At 36.9% G+C, this 23,004-nt stretch overlaps 1 long non-coding RNA gene and 1 pseudogene across 2 annotated transcripts; both read left to right on the top strand.

The window, feature by feature from the left end:
* Positions 1-6,756: 6,756 nt before the first annotated feature.
* LOC120286359 lies at positions 6,757-11,212 on the top strand (annotated as a pseudogene).
* Positions 11,213-18,325: 7,113 nt separating this feature from the next.
* Positions 18,326-22,778, top strand: LOC104440700. 2 transcript variants are annotated; one of them, XR_005550386.1, is made up of 5 exons: positions 18,326-18,474; positions 19,432-19,544; positions 21,060-21,113; positions 21,241-21,322; positions 22,283-22,778. It is a non-coding gene; the product is annotated as an uncharacterized LOC104440700 (long non-coding RNA). The 2 variants fall into 2 exon arrangements; XR_005550385.1 differs by having other exon boundaries at positions 21,218-21,322.
* The last annotated feature ends 226 nt before the right edge of the window (positions 22,779-23,004 follow it).

The following is a 23,004-nucleotide window of genomic DNA, read 5'->3' as shown; positions in this document are numbered from 1 at the left end:
TGGTATTTCATTCATTTTGGCAAGTTATTTCATTGTGCGATTATGATCAACAACCCTGTTTACTCTCTTGCCTAACTGATTGGATGAAATTAAACAGGCTCCCAGTGAGGAACAACTTACTGTTGTGAGGCTGTTCAGGCAGACATGAATCTAATCTGCAATTGAGAATCACTTCACCCTTTCTCATCATTATGGTTCCTCTAAGTTGGTAAGTTTGTCTTCAAAAGTTTTCCTGCTCAATTATCATTTATTTTATTGGACAAACTTCTGGAAAAGAAAGTCTAAGGTGCTGTCATGTGATCATCAGCACGCTTTCCAGAATATCAAGTTTCACTTCCTCTGCATGCTAGTGCGTAGACGGTAAATCTCTCTGGCTCTTTGTAACAATACGTTCTTACGATAATCGCAACACACACTTAGATTAGTGGCATCTCATACCATGCTGTAATCGTCACACCTATCTCAAATGAACTGCTTTTGCAATGTCTTAGACTTAGCACACTGACCTTGATTTTTGTTTTGTGCCCCTGCCAGCATGCATACCTATGCTTTGTTTGTTTCATGAAAAATTTGGCAACCTTTATAGAAAAGAGAAATTAATTTACTTTTAGTACGTCGGGTGATCGAAGCTAACTTACTTTTCGTTTTATTTCCCCATATGATAGATGTTTACTATTTAAGTAGACCTATTCCTTTTCTTCTTTTTATTGTTTTTGGAACTGTTCCCTTTTGCATGCTATGAAAAGTAATAAAAAACATGTAATCGTAAGTCCAAAATGTTAGATAATGCTAACAGAGAGTATCATATATTAACCATGCACAACATTGTTTTATGTTTCAAATTCGTGGAAAGGTGGTCCATAGATTAGTTGCCGTTGATGAATACAATTCATAATTTTTGATTTGTATGAAGAGTTTATATGTCAGAATTGACGTAATTATGTTATGAAAAATGTCTCACAGTTCCAATAATAAAAGAAAGAAATAAAAAAGAACACCCATTAGTTCTTTGGCAACATAGGTAAATAAAATGTATCGAAGACTATATTCTCCTTTGCTCAGGAATTTCTCAACCCGTCATTTTGGATCTTTGCATTCTTCATGATGAATGCATTACTCATTATTCATTCTCCGCTAGATAGTCAAAGATTGACGTAAGGATAACTTTATCAAATACATCAACTTTGATCACCTCGTTGTAGAGATTTGAGTGGCAATCCTATCTTGACCCAATGATTGAATTGTTGATGCTATCTCTTGTTTTGGAGGTGTTTTGTACTCATCATCATCATCGTTGGTACGTTTTCTTCTTTTGTGACTCCTTTTTTAGAAGGCATGGTAGATGAAGATATTTTGGATCCCTTCATCAGCTTCATCAGCTCATCAAAGTCGTTGCCTAAATTAATAGGCGAGGAATCAACCTCCGTAACTTGTTGCACATCAATATCTCCGAGTTGCTTAATCCAGTCCCTGGTGGCGATATGTTTTCTAATCACTGGAGCCAACTCATCATATATATTAATTTTGTAGTACAAAGACTTTTCGTGGGAATGAACTTATCATTGCAAATACTTTCATGAGAATTCCGACCAGATAGTTTAGATGTCTGTATTATGCATAGTGCTCCGGCTAATGTAATTCAATAATGATTTTTAATCTCGCACTAGCACAATAGTGTCTGCTAAAAGATTTGTTGATACATAGATATAAGAATTACAATCAACAAAAACCTCAGGCAATATATGAGAGCAGCAATTCCAACTATAACCTTGAATGGTTTAAAAAAAGAAGAAGAAGAAGACTCATTAGGATTACAAATTAATCAAATGGAGAGTGCACGTTCGAAATGTGGATGGATTATCAAAAAACTTTGTCGAGGCTAAATTTTTGAGTCCGAAGTTTATCAATACCATCGATTGCAATAATGTTGATTCTTTACCAAAAAAAAAAATACCATCGATTGCAAGGACATATGTAGGCCACCATCCATCCAAGTCATGAAAGAGAACCTGAACAGTAGATGTTGAAAAAAGGGGCTAATTCCATAAAAAAAGACGTGAACTTTAGGTGTTATCCCAAATCTGACCCGAATTTTATTGTCTAAAAAAAAAGCATGAATTTTAGGTGTTATCCCAAATCTGATCCGAACTTTATTTTGTCTAAAAAAAAGCACGAACTTTAAGTATTGTCCAAATCTGCCCGAAATTTATTTTCTGTCAAAAATGCCAAATTTTCCTTTGTATCCCAAATCCGCCATCCTCATTTCACAGTTATCCGACATGGCATTTCCACGCCAATAATATCCAACACGGCAAAACAATGCCGCATTCGAGTGTTTGGAGGAAGTGTTTAATTTAAGTTTGCCTTCCAATGAGGTGAACTTTACGATGATTCTCATGGGAAAAATAATTCAACAGCTTGATTAAGGGACGAGGCACATAGCTAGGGCCATTAGATCAATTAACAATTGGTAAACCTTTTGCAATGCCATAAGCTGGGTTGAAAACAGAAGATTACATTGCCTTAAAGCGAGATATTAAAAGCGTGTGCATCTTATAGTTAAATAGAGATGTGAAGCCTATTTGTAATAGAATTAATTTATTTTGTCTCAAATAAAGTTGGGGCTGATTTGACAACACCTAAAGTTCGTGCTTTTTTGAGACAATAAAGTTCGGGCCAGATTTGGGACAACCCTAAAAGTTCGTGCTTTTTTTGAGACAAAATAAAGTTTGGGTCAGATTTGGGATAACACCTAAAGTTCATGCTTTTTTATGAAATTGACCCTTGAAAAAAGATGGACAGATCGCTTAGGGCTTACATGATAACATTTCTACTCCTTGATTTTTTTCTTCTTTTGTTCTCCGGAATAGAAAAAGAATAGAAATCTGTTTGGTAACGTTAATTTTTTTACTCCCAAAATAGAAAAGTGCTCGGGAATAAATGTGGAAAAGAAATAAAAATAAAAAAGTAGTTTCTTGTTTCAAAGAACAATTTTCTAAAAATAAGTTATTTCTTTTTCTCCTTTCTTTCTTCTTCCTCCCTACCGTTCGTCGTCTGTCACCCCTTGTCGCTTTTGTCACTTGCCTTTGCCAATTGCTCGCTATGGCCACTAGTCGTGGGTTGCAAGTCGCCCGTCATTGCTATTGCCCGCCGCTAGCCGCTCACCCCCTCGTTGTCGTCGTCGTCTCCCTCCCGCTTGCTATCGGTCGTCGGCCCCCTGCTATCGACTAACTGGTCACCGGTCGTCGGCCCCTTAGCTAGTCACCGTTGGTTGCGTTGTTTGCTGTCAATCACCGCCATCGCCCACCAAAGCAAGCAAGAAGAAGAAGAGAGAGAAAAAGAAACATTTAAAAAAATATTAAAAATAAAAAATTGTGGGTCATAATAAACATATATTTTTTTCTGTTTCAGAATAGAAATTTTGTGTAATTACTAAATGTGTTATTTTATTAAAAAATTATTTCAGGAAATAGAAATTGAAAAGATTTTTTTTAAAATTGTTCTTGGAATAAAAATGTTATCAAAGGCGCCCTTAATGGCCCACGAAAAATGATGAAGAAATTGTGCATATTGATTAAATTAGTCTTACCCTACCATGACAATTGTCATCTTAATTGGATTCGCTCTTGCCACGTGCAATTTGAATGGTCTTGCATATGCTTTTAAACATCTTCATTTAATAGGTTAAACTCACGATTGATGCCAAATCTCTCATTTATTGTACCTGCAACTCTAGCAAGTGAGAAGGTTTTGAATTGACTTGAAAGCTTGTTTCCTTTAATGGTTTCATCACCAAGAATTTCAAGTAGAACATGTTCTGTAGGCGTAGAGCACTTAAATTGCTTGATCTTCTTGGCATGCTCCTTGCTTTTACCTACTTTGGTTGCGTTTGGTCATCTGAATTTCTAAACGGGATAGGACTAGATAGGATAGGATAAGAAATCCATGGATTTCTTCATATCCTATCAACTGTTTGGTGAACTACGGATTTAAAGTCGAATATCCTCATATCCTATCCAATTTACTATTTGGTGAACTACGGATTTAAAGTCAGATATCCTCATATTTGCAGATTTAATATTCACAAAATCATCCAAAACAATATATCTTTTTTCAAATTAATAGATTCTCATTGAATTTCATGATTACGCATCGTAATAATTTTTTCTGTTCCTTTGAAATAATCTTTTAGATACCCCTTCAACATCAAACGTTTTAGAATAACCTCATCGAATGAAAATCGTATGAAAGTTATATCACTCATACGACCTAAGAAAATGTATGTTTGCAACTCAAGTGACTGATGAAACTTATGGCACTTAGGTGAATAATGCTCAAAAGTCATAATACTTAAATATATCTTTTCTCTATAAAACAATGTTAGTATTTCCAAAGCACAATTAGTAACTTTTAACAAGTGCCTTGAGGGTACTCTTTGAACATTTTCATAAGTAAAAAACACTTTACAAAGACAATTACTTAAAAAGCCGACAGCAAGGGAAAGCATATAATCTTTAGTATCATAATAATGTCCATTTGTGATAAAAATATACACTAAAATGAGGTAGCAAGAGATAGATACAACTTGTCAATTTTCCCTGTTGCAGCAACTAATTTGCTCAACAGACTCAAGAAATCCTTTCACCCAAGCAAAAACCCAGAAAAGAGGGAAGAAGAAAAAGCAAAGAAAATTCAAAACCTAAGCAGATTGAGACTGTTGTTGCATATTTCCATGCCAAACCTACACAACATCCTTCAAGGAAGGCTTCAAGTCATGGTCGCAAAACTCCAGGTACTCCAGTGTGTCCCCTGCTGTCTTATATATAGACAAGCTGTTGTCTATGGTGAAACAATTGCTGTAGGAGATGCAATAGCCTTGGAAATCTGGGTATCGAAGAACCGAACCAAGAACGAACAATTCGCGTTGAAGATATCAAATATCTTGCACAAAAGCAGAAAGGCCTTTATAAATCTACAGATTCAAAACTACCAAGAAGACGATTCTGATCTACGTAAAATTCGTTAACGTTAGAGAGAGAGAGAGAGAGAGAGAGAGAGAGAGATTATTTACCTTTGAAAATTCGTTGCTTTCGTAAAATTTCGATGAGAATCAAAGAGCTATTGATGAGAAGGCTTCAACGTCGATACTTTGGAAACAGAGAGATGTCTGTGGGTGAACGACGGAGAAAGAAAAAAAGCGTAGGGTTTTATGTTTCAGATAAAAGAAATCCTATCAGATCTTATCCCACTCCCCTCCTCGGATTTTTTTATCCGGTTTATATTTCGTCTATATCCGGCCTTATCCTATCCTAGACAGATACCAAACACAGGATAGAATAAAACATATCATATCTTGGTTTTTATCCAATTGACCAAACGCAGCCTTATGATTATGTAATGACTTTAAACAATTGCATGAGAATAAAATATGATAAAAAGGGATTGGGTAGTATAAATTTAAAGATGATTAACACTACAGGAATGAAAACCTTATATTATAAATGGATCACTCAAAAGAAACTAAAGGTAACAAATTTATGATAAAAACGGATACTCAAACTATTGAACACTAAAACATAAATGCGGAATGGGCCTGAAGATACTTGTAACACCGATCGTAAGACACATCATCAAGAGGGATGTACCTTATTTTTCACGGATTAAATGTGGTTGTAGTCTTGAGAAGGATTGATCCTTCAATTGTCAATTGAAGCTTTTGAGTTCCTTTCTTGAGAGAGAATTCACCTACAGCAAAAACTTGAAGAAGGTTTGTACTTTATTTTTTTATTTTAACGTTCTTTTTTTATATAGCAATTTATTTTACAAAAATAACTGTCCTTTCTTATCGGTCCTTTTGGGGTTACGGGCCGAGTTTGGTCCAACATGGGCGGCTTAACTCTTTTGATAAAACTAATCATCTCCCACTAGCACATGGGGGTTGAAGATAGCTCTTTTTTCCTCTTGGTAATATTCATATTTGCAAATAATCCGTGCAATCAACATATTTCGAGAGAGGCAACGATCCTCTCCCAATTCTAAGTGAAGACTGGCTCTTGCCCTAATTTGGGAGAAGACCGCTAGACTCGTGCAAGGGCCATCAACCCTTACCTAGACTAGAGTGAGGCATTGGTGACCTCGCCAATCATTGTCATCACGCCACCCGCCACCGATGGTGGGGTGGTGGCTAGCAAGCCCTCCAGGCCTATTTTTGCCTTTTTTTTAAAGAAAAAAAACTTTTTTTGTTTTAATTTTTCATCAAATTTAACTAAAATTTAGGTAAAAATTTCCTTTGGATGAAAATGCCGAATGTCGAGGTGAGGTACTTATATGAAGTAGCCATAGCTACTTCCGACTTTAATGTGAGAAAATGAGAAAATTTTAGGTCTTTAAGTCTTTATTTGAAATTAAATTCACTTATTTTTATTTGAGAAAATGAGGATATTTCATGTTCTTATTTAAAATTTTTCCCTTTAACTTTACTAATTTACAATAGAAAAATAAAAACCCACAAAACATATCCAGTTGAGCACATTTTTTCTCTCTTTACTTATTTAAAATTTTTCCGTTTGACATCAAATGCGTGGAAATTCCATGTATCACGTGGGAAATTTGGATTGGGGTAATGCGGCTCTACACATGATGTGATAACGATTTTGTGGACAAGACTTTGTCTTTGCTTTGACTTTTTGTCCTAAGCTTTGCTTTTTCCCACATCCACTGGCGACGCCGGTCCACCCACGGACCCCGCCCCCACCCATATTTCTTCAACGCCGTCGCCGGACCCCGCCTCCCGAATTTGCCTTCCGTCTCCGAGCGCACCAAGAAATGGGCCGTTTCTCAGAGCCACATGTATGCCAGTGCTTGAGCCGCATAGCCACCGCGAGGCGGAACTCCCCGGTCACCGTCGCCGGCGGCCGCCAGATGACCGGACCCCAGTTCGTGGAAGCCGTTTCCAGGCTCGCTCATGCTCTGCTTCGGCTCGGCCTGAAGCCCGGTGACGTCGTCGCAGTCTCTGCATATAACAGGTCCGGTTTTATTCTTCACTTGTGTAGATGTTGTGATTCTTTTTGCTCAGCATTCATTCGTAGGAGGTGCAAAGAGTTCAGCAGAATCTTATCTTCTGGGTTCTTAGTGTTGACTCTTGCTACCACGGAATGTCAGTGTTCTATCCAGGAAAGAGTTATCAAGCATAACGTGTAATGAGCGACTGACATTATTTTTCGATGAGTCGATGTAGTTGGGTTAAAGTTGAAGTGGGGTAGAGGGCCCATGAGATGAGTTTTGAGATGACTAGAATCGATGTTGCAGAACCGATCATCAGCTTCGCTTCTTGCTGTGATGAATTGAACATCCATTTCTTCTCTTACTAGTGTGAGCTGTTTTTTCCGTGTTTTTTTTCTCAAATTTTTGGTTTTCTAATGTTAGTGACTGCTACTTGGAGTGGTTACTTGCTGTTGCATTCGTTGGAGGATCGTCGCTCCTCTAAACTACAGATGGGTGAGTGAAGTTTTGCAGAACTAACGAATCAAGGGTTCAGTCCTCTGTATTGGCAATTATACATTTGAATGCATAAATTGGATAGAACGAAAATTCATAGTCAACATTGGAAAGTAACTTGACAAATTTTTGGTACATAAGCAGGGCTCCCTGTGACGAGACATCAGTCCATCAGGAGCTGACTTAGTATGATGAACAGCTAATCTTTTATATGCTTTACCTTTTGAATGCTCAGGTGAAATTTTAATTTAACCAGCGCGTGAATGCAATGTTGTGCATTGGAACCAAAAAGAAAGGCACACTAAAATTCTTGCAAGTGTGCTTGTGAATTGTAACTGAGGGTCATGATTATGTGGAGGTGGAATAACAGAAAATATGATCAAGTCTCTGCATCTTTTTATGCTGGAGGAGAAATTAGCCAATCTCAGTAGCTTAGTTGCTGAAATTAGCAGATCTCAGTGACTTAGTTCTCTCTCTTGTCAACCAGAAAATTGAAGAAGTAGGGCAAACCACTACAGCTCATGATGGTGATTGTTTTATGATATGTACATCTATATGACCATATTAATTCATTCTAAAAGTCTTGATTGTAGAGTGCTAATGAAGCGATATGGGCCTTGTTAGCTGTAAGCCCTGTGATGTTAGTGACAGATGAGAGTTGCATCAGTTGGTATTCTGAACTCCACAGGGATGGTATACCTTCTCTAAAATGGCATATTTCCTTGGGCTCCCTTTCTTCACCATTTTCAAACAATGTGAACGGTGAGTTGCGTTCTTGAAATCTGAAGTAGTTGCTGGATGAAAACATTGATGTTACCCATCATTCAATGTATAAAGTGATGATATTCTTAGTATCATTGAACCGGCTATAACCTTCATGTGCTAGTATCAACTATGGGCATGCTGGATCTGCATCAAATAACTCCTCCAAGTTCCTTTTCAACTACTGACTACGTCTGGGCTCGTGATGGTGCTGTTTTAATATGCTTCACATCTGGTATAGTCTTTACTTCCTCTTATTGCCAATAACAAGTATTTTTAGTAGTTCTTGATGAGTGATTTTGTGCAAAAGATAGGTTTTTTACTCTTTAATGAAGTGATAGATCCTATTTAGAGAAGTGTGAAGGTGCAAGCACACACATACGCCCACAGAGATATAAAAATGGCGCTTTAGTCCATCTTATTACCTACTTCAAAGTTTCAGTCATACAAAATGATACTAAATGGCTCTTTTTTGGTTTGATTACCTGCTCAAAATGTTTTATCCATATCAGATTTGCCATAGAGTAAACGATATCAGATATTGTAAATATATACGGCTTTCTTTTGGGTTGATCACCTGTTGCTTAAGATACTTTACTGACCTTACTTCTGAACAAGACTCCCTAGATAAAGTTCCTTTGTCCATATTTTTTCGCAAATTTTTTGAGGGTTTTTCAAATTAAAGGATTACATTGTGTGATATTGCTTTCTATGTTCAGATGCTGTCTTGCATTCCATTAATTAATAGATTTCTTTGGGCGTAGGTTCTGGCTATAGATTTACTTTCCTCTCTGTGATTTTCACAGTGGTCAGTATGTCAATCATATGGCCACTTTGATGCCTAAGTTTGGAAAAATGTAGCATTGGTAGTTTGTAGTTATGCGTGGTACTTGCCAAGTTTTCATTTCTAGATGTCTAGATTTACTGGGCTTATTGGCTTCAGGGACTACTGGGAAGCCAAAAGGAGTTGCCATAAGCCATTCAGCTTTGTTCATACAATCTATGGCAAAAATAGCCATATGTAATTACAGTGAGAATGATGTATGCCCTTTCCAAGTTTCTTCTCTTTTATCGTCTTCATGCCTGTTTGGCAATCGCACATTCTATAATCATTGTAAAGATAAGTCTCAAGTGACTGGTTCCATATTTGGAAGGTCCACAGGCAATTAGAGTCAGAGTAATATGACAAGTGAATTTTTTTTTATTCAATTTTTGCAGGTTTATTTGCATACTGCTCCTTTGTGCCACATTGGGGGTCTCTCATCGGCCATGGCCATGTTAATGGCTGGAGCTTGCCATGTCTTAATGCCCAAGTTCGAATCTAAAACAGCCATTGAGGTTATAGAAACAGGACGTCACCGCTTTGATCACTGTTCCGGCCATGGTTGCTGATCTAATATCCTTTCTCAGGTTATCTACAAGGAGTGATATTTCACGAGCAATGTAAATACTAAACATAAAGTGTAGAGAGCATCGGCCACTTACATTATCTAAGTTCCAAGTAAGGCTCTTTGTGGGGACTTTTGCTTAATTCCTAGTTTCCTCAGGGAGAAGGGACCACGGAAAGGAAGAGACTCTGTGAAAAAGATATTAAATGGTGGAGGAAGTTTGTCAATCGATCTTATCAAAGAAACTGTCAACTTCTTCCCAAGAGCTAAGATTCTCTCAGCCTATGGTATGCAACCTCTAAACCATAATGCTGTTAATTTTACTACTTCGATGCTAATTGGAGTGGAACCTGCTAGCAAAGTGCATTGAACTTCTCTCCTCATTATACTATTTTTTCTCCTTTGTTTTCTCAATATGCAGGAATGACAGAGACTTGTTCTTCACTAATGTTCATGACTCTCTATGACCCACATTTCTCATTTTCCTACCGGCCCCATCAATTTCATGTCAGAGCAGATCTCAGCTCAGTTCAAAGACCACGTGGCATTTGTGTTGGCAAACCTGCCCCACATGTTGAATTGAGGACAGATGGTGATGATTCAATTGGCATTGGGAAAATTCTAACCAGAGGTCCACATTTGATGATTGGATACTGGGATCAAGTTCGGTCATCAGTCTCTAGCAGTCATTCATGGTTTGACACGGGTGATGTTGGTTTCATTGATGAGCATGGTCAGGTGTGGCTCATTGGTCGAAAGTGGTCGGATCAAGACCGGGAGAAAATGTTTACCCTGAAGAGGTAATACAATTTATCATGTACGAATTGGCTTAGAAATGAATTTTTTTTTTCTCTTCAACTAAGCATAGATTTGTGATAGGTAGGGGCAACTGAACCTGTTTTATTTTTCTATGTTTTCAATGATGAACCTGTTTAGTTTCTCAAAGTCATGGTTAGCTACCACGAAGAGATGTACTCTTGGCTCATTTTCCTGGGACATGTTCTCATTTCACAACATAGGTAGAGGCAATACTACTCCAACATCCAGGAGTAGCTGGAATCGTCATTATAGGAATCCCTGAAGCTCGCCTGACTGAGATGGTTGTTGGGTGTATTTGTGTGAAAGACAACTGGCTTTGGTCTGATAAAAGCCATGAACTTGGAGCTGAAAAAGAAGAACGTTTGTTGTCTGATGAAATTCTTCGACAGTACTGCAGAGACAGGCACTTAACAGGGTATCGCTCTTTCAAATCTCCAGCTATTTTGATCCTAAAATCTCTCTCTCTCTCTCTCTCTCTCAATCACACAACCCATGCACACAGCCACGTGAACTTCTAGGCATATGTTGATTGTTTAATGTTTATTCATCATAATTGATCTTCTCGACCAAAATATTATATCATTACTTTCTTTGCAGATTTAAGATACCCAAAACTTTCATTCCTTGGAAGAAGCCTTTCCCGACCACTACTACAGGGAAGATACGAAGGGATGCTGTTCGCCAGGAAGTTGTTTCTCATGTTCGGTTTATCCAAAGCAATTTATGACTGCTGACATTGTGACTTCCCAATTTGAATGATGAAAAATGAAATGACACCGGTCTGTTTCTTATTGTTCCTGAATGCAAAACTCCCTCCCAGACAGATTCTGCATCAATTTTTTGGAATAGGATTTTGCATCAGCCGTGATATTTAGGAAGAAAGATGGTGGGGAATTTAGGCTTTCTGTTCAAGGGCTTTGAAAGAGCCGATAAGTTCGAAATCACCTGTACAGTAAGAAGACTCGGCTATTACCAGAACCCTCTAAAATCAAGGAGCCGCTTAACACAAATACCTCATCAGACACCAAAACAAGATCTGTTAAAGGTCTCTTAATTCTCTCAAGACGCAAAAAAGCTTGAACAAACAGGTAAGCTTGAAGACACAGGATATGCTAAACTCGGTCTTCAAGAGAAAACGAGCCGATGTAGCTTTAGCTACGCAGTCATATCTCCTCGTGCAATACTTATTATACACACTCTTGACACTCCTTGCTTTTTGATGGAAAGTCACCATCAGTCTCGAGCATTCCCTGTACAAAGGAAAATTAACCAAAAGGAAATGTGACCCATCAGATTCCTAAGTCCCTAGAGGATATAAACAGAGAGATGAAAAATGCAACAAACAATAAATTGAAGTCACTCGCTACTTACAAGATCTGTCAGGCACTACAATCGGTTAACTGCTATAAATTATACTGCATGGTTTACACCCTTTAATAGTGGTATAGGCGGTGTAACTTGCAGCGGCAGGTTATACTGAAGGTCAAAATGTGAGCGTCCTTAGACAAAGATCGATCAAGAAAAAGGACAAGTGCTTGATCTAGTTGAAGGTACAAATAGAAACCCAAATCAAATCGTGTTCTATACTAATGAAATAAGATCAAATAAAAATTCTAAATAAAAGAGCCTAATTGGACTTTATTTCATATAAGGACATGAAGTGATTATAACTGTTTCAAATAAGGGCCTAGTTTTTGCCGGCTTGCTGGTTAGTAAAAAAATCCATTGAGTAGGGGTATATTTGTCCACACAACTTAAATTTAAATTAAATTATATTAAAACTTAAAAAAGAAAAAATTTAAAAAAAGAAGAAGGGGAAAACACGGTTGTCGCCCCATCACCAATGGGGCATCGGCGGCAGCAATGATCGGCGGGGTTGTTAATGCCTAGGTGAGGGCCTACAACCATGCCTAACCAAAGGCGATGGCCAACATGGAGAGGGTGGTGACCCTCTCCCAGATTAGGGCAAGATTGCCAGCCCTCACCTAGCGCCCTCAGACCTATGTGGCAAGATCTGAGGGCCCTCTCTCGTCTTTGGCAAGGGCCACTAGGCCCTCACCTTTGGTCGGCGGGCTTGCCGACCATCGTGCTTCGCCCCACAGCGAGTGGGCAACGGCCATAGGCAAGAGGGAGCCTTCCCACCTGTGTTTTCCTTTTTATTTTTTGAATTTTAGTTTTATTTAGTTTGTTTTTTACAAAAAAAAAAAAAAGAAAAAAAAGAAAAAATTTAAAAAGACGAAATTACCTTTTGCAGTTGGTGAATTTAGGCCTTTATTTGAGACTGATATGGTTACTTCAGTCTTTATTTGAAACAATGTCCATATTTGAAAAAATGAGACTTCAAGCCCTTATTTGAAATAATATCCATTTCATACTCTTATTTGGAATTTTTCCTAAGATCAATTCATTTTGACCAAAAAAAAAAAAAACAATTCATAACAATAACATTAACATAAACCAGGTACCCTCTCATCATATTTAGTTCCCTTAAGGAACTTCCACATAAATGTGGACGAAAGTCGCAATTGACAAGTCATATTCTATAGTGTTCAAGATCAATTCCTCCTGCATAATGTCAAATGACAGAGAGTAATGTAAGAAAAGAAAAGTTAATAGAGAAACAGAAGCAAAATAAGGAATGGGTAGTTTGCTTCTCTCCAAAGCCTATCATATCTAGAATCTCCTGTGCAGAGCACGAAATCTCCTCTATAAGGCACTATGTAAGCACCGAGTTGGAAAATAAATCGACACAAGGATGGATCGTCTTATTCCAACATACTTAAGAGTCAATCGTAGGGTGGTTACTCCAACCAAATTCGCTTTCTTCTTTTCACTAGATGAACGGGCAAATATGCTTAGAAAAGATTGATAGCAAGATGTAGAGCCTCAGTTGGAAACTTGAACACCTCGTGTGCCTAATTATGTGACCAACGGCACTTTTTCCTGCCAAATTCCTCCTTTCCTTTGCGATTTCAAGTATCCAATTGGGATCCCTGTAATTGTTTTTCCTCCTTTGAATATTTACATAGATTCAAGTATTTGATAAATTGTTTTTGTTAGGATTTCATGAATCATGTATAAGAAAAATTAACGAAAAGAACGCAGCGGAAACAAAGATATATTTTATACATGATTCTCCTTAGGCGTTGTTCGTGCGTTTTAATCAAAAAATCTAAACATAAAAGAGAGTTAAACGAAATATCTCTTGAAGCGCGCTTTGAAACGAGTCGGTTCGGATGTTCTACAATTTGAGTCTCACAAGCGTCGGACCTCTATTTTAGACACACTAACAACGAACGTTGAACAGAAGAGAGAACTTTCGGATATTCACCACTTCGATCGTGCTAGCAATCACGTGAAAACAATCTGTCGTATTCTTGATGTATAATAGTCACGGCCCGAACGAGATAACGCCCTTCTTACTTGCGTATCAAAGACACAAGAACACGCACCCAATTTGCTCTCTATTTTCAACAAAGCATTTTCTCTCTAAAAACACAAAAGGCAAGCCCAACTTTCTCTGTTTTTCAACCCTTTGTTTTTTGTCACAAAAACAAACCTTTTAAAATAAAGATATAAACTGATCAGCAACCGTTGCTGATCGTCCCCACTCATGCACGAACGATCGTGCATAATGGTCAGCAACTGCTGACCGTTCATGCACGATTTCGTGGATGATGGTCAGCGGTTGCTGACCATCCAATTTTCATACACGTGCTTCGTGCACATGTAGGAAGCTTTATATATCATTTTATTATTGGTTATTAAAAGGTATTAATTAATTAATTAATTAAATGAACAAATAATTAATTAATCAATTCCTTTTAAAATAAAAAGAATATACTCTTTATATGTACAAATGGAATACATTAACATGTATCCACTTCGGGCATGCATGTGCATCATATGCAAATAGGCCCGTGACTGTAATACAAATTAAATTAAATCTTATTTAATTTAATTTCAAATCGACACAATTCAATTGCAGTAATTGTAAACACATTTGCAACATTATTTCTCTCTTGTTCCACGTTATCCAAATTGTTTATGGTGTGTGACATCCTTAGGTTCATCACTAAGCTGGTAGTAAGACTTGTACTAACACATTAGTACTTCCAAAAGAATTAATTGTCCCGATTAATCTTTGGGTCCTACAAGCCATGATTGACATCTAGCAATATGTCATGGCTACCCAAATAGTGTGAATATTTTAAGAACATAATGAACTTGTCAGCTTTGGCTACAGTGTAATTCAATCCCTCTGTCTTACTATGTCCCGATCAAACAAAGACCATGGAATATTTATCAAGTCATTAATTCGATCATATGCACAAATCTAATTGACATGCATTTTATTTGAGACATAAACAATTTATTCTCGGTTACAACCCCGGCCGAGTATTTCAATGCAGTGTCACAATTAGATCGCATAGGACATCATTATCATACCTTGCATATAATAAGGAGATAGATTCCATATTGCGCACATGTGTAACTTTGTATATGAACAAACTATGACCATTATGTATAAAGACGGATCAATGACCCGGCATTATGTGCACCCGTGAACCATAATTGTTCAATACACAAGTTAACACTGTGTCTCGGGTCTAAGGATTATTTACACAAAACCAAAGCATGAACAATTAGACATTGACCACGCTAAAAGCTTTCATGTTGCTAATCATTCCATATACGTCACGTTCAGTGAATTTGTCTAATACAAACACCTGTGTTCTAACTTAGGCATCATAATACCTAATGACATGTAACTCATCATTCCCTTAAGTATCAAATACTTAATGGTGAAGTTAAGAACACACCGGTCTTAACAGGATTATTAATATCTACTCAATAATCCATCGACCGGGAACGATTTAAAGATTCAGTTTAATTATGAACCCGTCACATATATTCTTGACGTTTCAAGAATAGGTCTAGTTGCAATTGATCTTATGGAATCATTCATAAATATAAAATAATTGGACAAATGAATGAATACGTCATTGTCATTAATTAAATAATGATGAAAATACAACCGAAATCCCTAATATGTAACTATTACATAATAGCCTTAGGGCATACAACCAACAGTTTTCCCCTTCACTAGGACGAGAAAGGGTTAGAATCATAATCTGCATTAGTTTTTAACTATAGTGGAGTGCCTAAGTTAAGCTTTTCCCGAGATTGATGGAGTGTGCCTATGCTAAGCGTTTCTCAAGATCACTTGCTCACATGGATCGTAGAGAGAGAAAGTTTAGAGAGAGTACCTCTGTGAGAGAATGCTTTCTACAGAAATGTTTTCACCTTCATTTCAAAAGGCCGCCCTAGCCTATGTGGAGTCAGATTGTTTTCCTTCCTAGCTGTTTTTTTTTTTTTTTTTCTTTCAGCTTTGTCAAGGCGGAGTGGAAGTCGTAATATGACATACTCCAATTGTTTCTTTATGTATAGAAGGCTAATCGAAACGTCCTTCTAGGTAGACTAGTTTTCTTTATTATTTTTTTTTGGAAAAAAACCAATGAGAACCTTAAATTATGCCTACTGAAATATATATATATTTCAAATATTTTTTGATGATACAAAAAACCTCAAACTTATACAACGTGTTCATCCTAATCTTTTTTCTTGTGATACAAAAAACCATAAATTTATACTCATATGACACATTTACCCCAATATTTAAGATAAATGTACTACACATATATGAGTTTAGGGTTTTTTGCATCCAATATAAATTGAGGTAAACGTGTTATATGGATATAAATTTGGAGATTTTTATGTTATAAAATAAGTTTGGAGTAAATGTATCACACATGTAAAATTTTGATTTTATGATGTCATAAAAAAATGTTTGGGGTAAATATTCTAGCATGGGCATAGTTAGGATTTTCTAATGACTTTTTCCTTTTTTTAGAAAAAAAATCATATAGTGTTAATGAACTTTTTTCAACATTACATGAGATATATGACAAAAAAATAATAATATTAGACATACATCTAAGTTCTCAATGATAAAAGTATATAAAGGGTGCTACAAGGTATTACATGGTAAGCATTTTATAATTTCACCGTATGAAGAATTGAGTTACACCACATTCATGTGTATTTTTATGCTGTGTAATAAGAGAATACGCAAATGATAAGCGTAATTGAGCGGATAAATAAATTTTAAAACAATCCCTAAAATAAAGTTTGAACGATACATACATTAAACTAGTGGAAACAAATCGATAGGCATGCAATGGTTTATGGGACACATTTTGTGTGAGTATGTGCTCTTTTTTCAATTAAAAAAAAAACCTCTCTCCTCTTTTCTCAAATACGGTGATACCCCTCAATTAAATTCCTCATTATAGAGCTAATTAGGTCTCAATCAGTGGATGCGAAAAATTGCCAAAATATATCCCCTATTTTTGTCTTTGATATCATAATGCCCACTTTGAAATATATTTCTATTTCAACAAAAAAAATAATCTCTACCCATCTTAGACCATTTTCTGAAATTGATTTTGGAGGTGCCAAATTTTCAGATTTGTTATTTATTTTAGGGTTTGTTAGTGAACAATAGAGAATGGCATGGAGTTCACACTATCTATCACGTATTACAACCGAACACGGGGTTTATGTTAATTACTAATTGATGACCCGGTGCATGAATTTAATAATGTAATTACTAAATTTGAGGAGGTTTTTATTGTCAATAAACGCTCCTTAAATTTCATTTAGTAATAATGAAGGAGTACGTGAGATGGACTTCAGAAGACAAAAGATCTGAGGGTTTGTATGGGAATTTCTAATTTGGGTCTTCACGATCCAATTGGCCACACTATTAGATTATTCTCAGCAAATTCGGATGTATCAATTGAAATAAGAATTGCAAAATTTTATGAAATCACTACTAACTTATTTGAAAATTTAAGTCTTTGGATAAATATTGGGTTTACTATTTAAATATTCTAATGAATTTAATGTTTGCGAAAGTTGGGGGAAGCATTATTGCTTATTTATTTATCCAATGGTATAACTTAGGCAATGAGTGAGTATAATTTCTAGTCTTGGATCACTACCAAGAATGAGAGAAGAATAACGTAAATGCCGTAACTTTAAATATGACATTCACTTAACGCCATAACTAGTCTTTTGCTTATTTAAGTGTCACATTGAGTAAAATCAATCATTTGAATATCATTTTTGACAAATCATTCGACTTGGATTTTTGAATTTTTATTTCGTTTTGGTTTTACTTTCCCCTTTTTTTAGTCGATGAGGGTCGTCGCAAAACCCTCCACTGGATTTATATTTTTGTCATGCCTAAACTACCTTGATGAATTGTAACTTTCCTTTGGCACATATAATTGTCCCTGGATTTATCTGTTCTTAGCTTTTCTTTAGAGGGCGTACTTTTCCATTGACTATTGTAAAATTTCTAGTTTCCATGGTTTGTAATATTTTGAAAAAAATAGTAATATACCTCAGTTAATAATAAGTTTATTTCATAATAAAATATTTAGTTTATAATGTGAGCTTAAACAATTTGGTGTTCATAACTTTTCTTTAAAGTCAGTTAGTCATGACAGAAAATCTTGCTAAACAAATTTGATAGACTATTATAAAAAATATTTTTAAATTATTGATTTTCTGAAGCCTAGGAGTTCCTTTCTTGTCATGGTAATTAGGACAAGGGGTACGCGACTCTCCGTAAGATGCGACGACGATGTTCCACGTAACGTTGTCTTGGCTTTGTCCTTTGTCGTGGAAGCTTTTCTTCCCAATATCCACGAGCAAGGCCAATCCACGCATGACACGTCTCCACGCTTTTCTTCAACACTGACGCAAGACCCGCCCCCGAATTCGCCCTTCCGACTCCAAGCGGTCGTCTCGCATCGCCACCGCGAGGCGGAATTCCCCGGTCGCCATCGCCGGCGGCCGCCAAATGGCCGAAACCCAGTTCGTGGAAGCCGTTTCTGGGCTCGCTCGTGATCTGCTTCGAAGTCTCTGCGTAAAACAGGTCCAAATTTTCCATTTTCGGCTTGCGTAGATATTGTTGTGCCTTTGTCCCAGCATTCATCCGTAGGAGGTGCAGATAGTTCGGCAGATTATCTTGTCCTGTGAGTTGTGGGTTTTTACAGAATCTTGCTGCCAAAGAACGTCTCTGTCCTGTCATGACAAACTCTAGTCGTCGATGGATCGATGTAGTTGGGCAAAACTTGGAATGGGACAGAAAGCCGGTGAATGATTTTTGAGATGACTAGAATCGATGTTGCAGTGTCGATCATCAGCTTCACTTCTTGCCTTGATGAATCGATCATCCATTTCTTTTTTTACTAGCGTGAGCTATGATTTCGTCTTTCCTTTTTTCTTCCTCTAAACTACAGATGGGTGAGTCGAGTTCTGCAGAACTAATCAGTGAAGGGGTTAAGTCCTCTGTATTGGCAATTATGCATCTGTGAATGCATAAATTGGATAGAATTGGAAAATGACTTGTCAAATTTTAGTTACATAAGAGTGGCAAGACATCAGTCCATGCAGAGCCGACTTCTCGACAATGTTAGTATGATGAATAACTAAATATTTTATAATCTTTACCTTTTGATGCTCCAGTGAAATCTTAATTAGACCCGTGCATGAATAGAATGCTGTGTAATGGAACCTAAGAGCGAGGCATACTAAAGTTGTTGCAATTAGTGCATGGGAAGTGTAACCATGGGTGATGACTTCGTGGAAGTGGAAGAACAGAAAGGATGATGAGGTCTTTTTTTTTATCATATTAGGTCAGAGGAGAAATTATCCAATCTCAGTGCCTTAGTTGCCGAAATTAGCAGATCTCAGTGCCTTAGTCGTCTCTTTTGTTAGCCAGAAATTGAGAAAGTAGGGGCAAGCAGCTAAATGTCATGATGATGGTGGTTGTTTTATGATGTGTACATCTATTCAATGGTGTTAATTCATTCTAAAATCTTGACTGTAGAGTGCAAAGGAAGCTACATCGGTGATGTTAGCCCCGGAGATTTTGGTGACAGATGGGAGTTTTTATTAGCTGTATTCTGAGATCCACAAGGATGGTATACCTTCTCTATAATGGTACGTTCCCTAGGGCTCTCTCCCTTCGCCATATTCAAGAAATGTGAATATTATGTCACTTTCTTGAAGTCTTAAGTTGTTGAAGGATGAAAAAAATTTATGTTACTCATCGCCCAATGTACAAAAGCATGATATTCTTAGAAATCATTGATCCAGCTTTTCTTTTTCATGTGCTAATGTCAACTATGGCATGCTAGATATGCATCCAATAACTCCTCTGAGTTCCTTTTCAACTACTGACTACCTCCTGGGCTTGTGATGGTCCTGTTATAGTATGCTTCATCCCCAGTATAGTCTTTTCTTCCTCTTATTGCCAATAACAAGTATTTTTTTGTGGTCTTCAAGGGGTAATTTTTTGGGAAAGATTGGTTTTTTACTCTTCAGTGAAGTGATCGATCCTATTTAGAGCTGGATGAAGGTGCAAGCACACCCATCCACCCATGGAGATTTAGAACTGGCTTTTTGTAGCTTTATTATCTACTTTGAAGTCTCAATCATAAAAACTGATACCAGATGGCTCTTTTTTTGGTTCGATTACCCACTCAAAAAGTTTCAATCATGCCAATTTTGTCAAAGAGCAAACCGCACCAGATTTGTAAATATATACTACTTTCTTTTGGCTTGATTGCCTGTTACCTAAGATACTCTTTCTTTGGTCGAAACCTAAGATACTTTACTGACCTTACTTCTGAACAAGACTTCCTAGAAAAAGCTTCTTTGTCCATCTTTCTTGGCAATTTCTGAAGGGTTCTCAAATTTGAGAATTACTTATGTGATATTGGTTTCAAGTTTCAAAGGTTGTCTTTCACTTAAGCACCTTTTCATCATATTCAGTTCAAAGCACCTTTTCATCATATTCAGTTCAAAGCAAATTTTTGAAACATATAGCACATTTGTTTAGAATGACATTTACTTTGGACTTACCTGTCAAATTTCCTGGACCATTCCAGCCACTGTAACATGCTAGATGCTTGGCTAGTTTCATCCAAAAGAAAAAACAAGAGAAGACAGAGTAAATTGTTAAGAGTTTTTTTGGGTCACAGTGGACTGTGTACTGCGTGCCTTCTGGTTTTTTGTCTCGAGTTTCAGATTATTTGAAAAGTCGGAGATACCAATTGTTTGCATGCTAGTTTGCAGGAAAAGAATTGTAAACTCAGAGACTTATTCATGTGATAGCAACATTGGAGCCTTATCCTACTATGTGCAGTTGGTTCTTTATCACTTCATATAGTAATCTATTCTTTTTGATAGGATTGCAGAGATCTATGATTTGTTCTTCTGTTCTGTCAAATTAATTAACAACAGCTTAATTGTTCATGTTTTCTCATTTTTAAAGAATCGATGGAGCTCACTTGTTAGTCTAACAGTAGTTTCTGTTGTGGGAAATGGGTTATGTTAGATTGGTTGCCTTCACGGTTGCTTTTATGAATTGATTGTCAGAACTTATACTTCATGAGTTGGACTTTTGTCCAAACTATGATCCAATTCCTATCCCTTTCTTTGTTGCTATGACAGGAAAGGAAATTCGAGGAAGAGGATGAAGCGCTTACTAAATCAATAGTATTCCATGTTAGTATTAAACCGCCCTTCTTTATTTGATTTCACTTCTCTGAAATGAACTATTTTTCATTCTTTTTATTTATACTTATTAATTCGCTGGAACTTGCTTGCAGACATCCAAAGATTTTGTCTGTAGGATCAAAGATGAAGATCCAGAGGATGAGGAAAATCGGACTCAACCTTCTGCTAGTGACGACGAATAATTGAACACTCTCAAGGTCACTAATGTTCTAATTGTCAGCATATTTGCTTCCCTGTCGGCTACCTTTAAACGTGTGAATCTGTTGAGAAGTCTTAAATGCGTTAAGAATAAGTTCTGGCTAAACTGGTCATTTGCTTGACAAAACAAGGTGCTCATGTATAATTTAATAAAATGTATATGGTACTCTAATCTAAGTATAATCCAGGAGTATATCTAAAAGTTTGTGTTCGTTTGAAGATACTCTATTGGAAATGCTGTTTTGGTGATCATCAACCCCTGATTCAGTATGGATTAAGTTTACAATTGTCTTGCTTTACTTGCATTAGATGCATATGCATTGACACGTGATCTGTATAGCATGCCTTTTTTTTGCTTAATCCATGTCATCTTATGTGCTTAATCTGTGTCACATGTATTGTCAGACATTTGCATGTTGAAGAATCAGCAACTTAAAAGAGTAAGAGTTATGAAATTACTTGAGAACTTTCAGGACCTAATTTTGGAGACCAAGAGATGTTCTAAAGTTGTTAGATCATAGTTTGTGAATCACATGTCATCAAGCAAAAAATGAGTCTTTTAATTGCCAGTACATGCATGTATTGCCAACTCTAATGAAAATATATGCCAAACCTCTCAGAAGAGCATGATTCACTGGTCTGCTGATTGTGTATACACTATCGATAAAACTGATAGTACCTCCATTTGATAATTAGGAAAGGTGGACATGCTTCATGGATTAGATTGTCTTCCATGTGGTTCTGGATTCTTCTCTATAGAATGACTAGCATTCTTTGAATCTCCCCTCTAATTAAGAATACATATAATCAAGTTGGCTTCTCTTTCTTTGTGTAATTAGGATATTGTTATAGTTGTCTTTGGATTTGAGGTGAGCGTAAGTTGTTGATTTAATATGGAATTGTCTTCTGTTTTTGAGGCCTAGAGAAAAGCTTACTTATATGTTTGATTTGAAATGCAGAAGAGGAAATTTTCTGAGGAATTTCTGGACAAGCCGACAGATTCCATGACAAAAGCTACATCCAGTGACATCTTGAATGACAGAGGCATTGCAAGTTTCTTGAACATGTTTTCTTCAATTACGTTAGCTCTTCTGAATGATGGATGTGTTGAGACAGATCAGCCGGGCACTTCCCTTTTCCTGCAAGCTCTTTGGATTTTATTAAAATGAAGACTCCCTTCATGGAAGTAGGCTCATATAAAGTAACTTTTTACATGTGGCGCTGGTTGTTTCTGCAAGTTTTCTGGTTACAGTTCCGTGTCTTTCCATCATGTCTGCAGTTCGAGTAAATTGTTGTCCACTTCTTCCTCTGTGCGAATTGCTGTGGTAAAGAAAGCTGGTCCAACTTCCAGCCCGAGCATTGCACTCCAGTCTTTGTGTCAATATGAAAGTAGTGATGATGAGGATTGAACCATTGGATACCATTTGTCTTCTTGATACAGTAGCAGTTTTTTCTTTTCTGTCTTCCCTTTAATTTCTCACGGAAGGAAAAAGAAATGCGAAACTGATGGGAACTTGGTCCGTATTGGCCAGATCATCATAATGTATGTTGCAGAATATGACAATTATCAACCAATGTCGATGTCTACAGCTACAGGGTTCCCTTGCTCGAATTGTTCACAGAAAAGAGATCCACGGAGAGCATGTATATGGACAACTTCAACCTCCATTGTTTCATCAAA

The sequence above is a fragment of the Eucalyptus grandis genome, chromosome 4 (assembly GCF_016545825.1).
Source record: "Eucalyptus grandis isolate ANBG69807.140 chromosome 4, ASM1654582v1, whole genome shotgun sequence".
Classification (NCBI taxonomy): Eukaryota; Viridiplantae; Streptophyta; class Magnoliopsida; order Myrtales; family Myrtaceae; genus Eucalyptus; species Eucalyptus grandis.
This window is presented reverse-complemented; position numbering and strand designations above follow the sequence as displayed.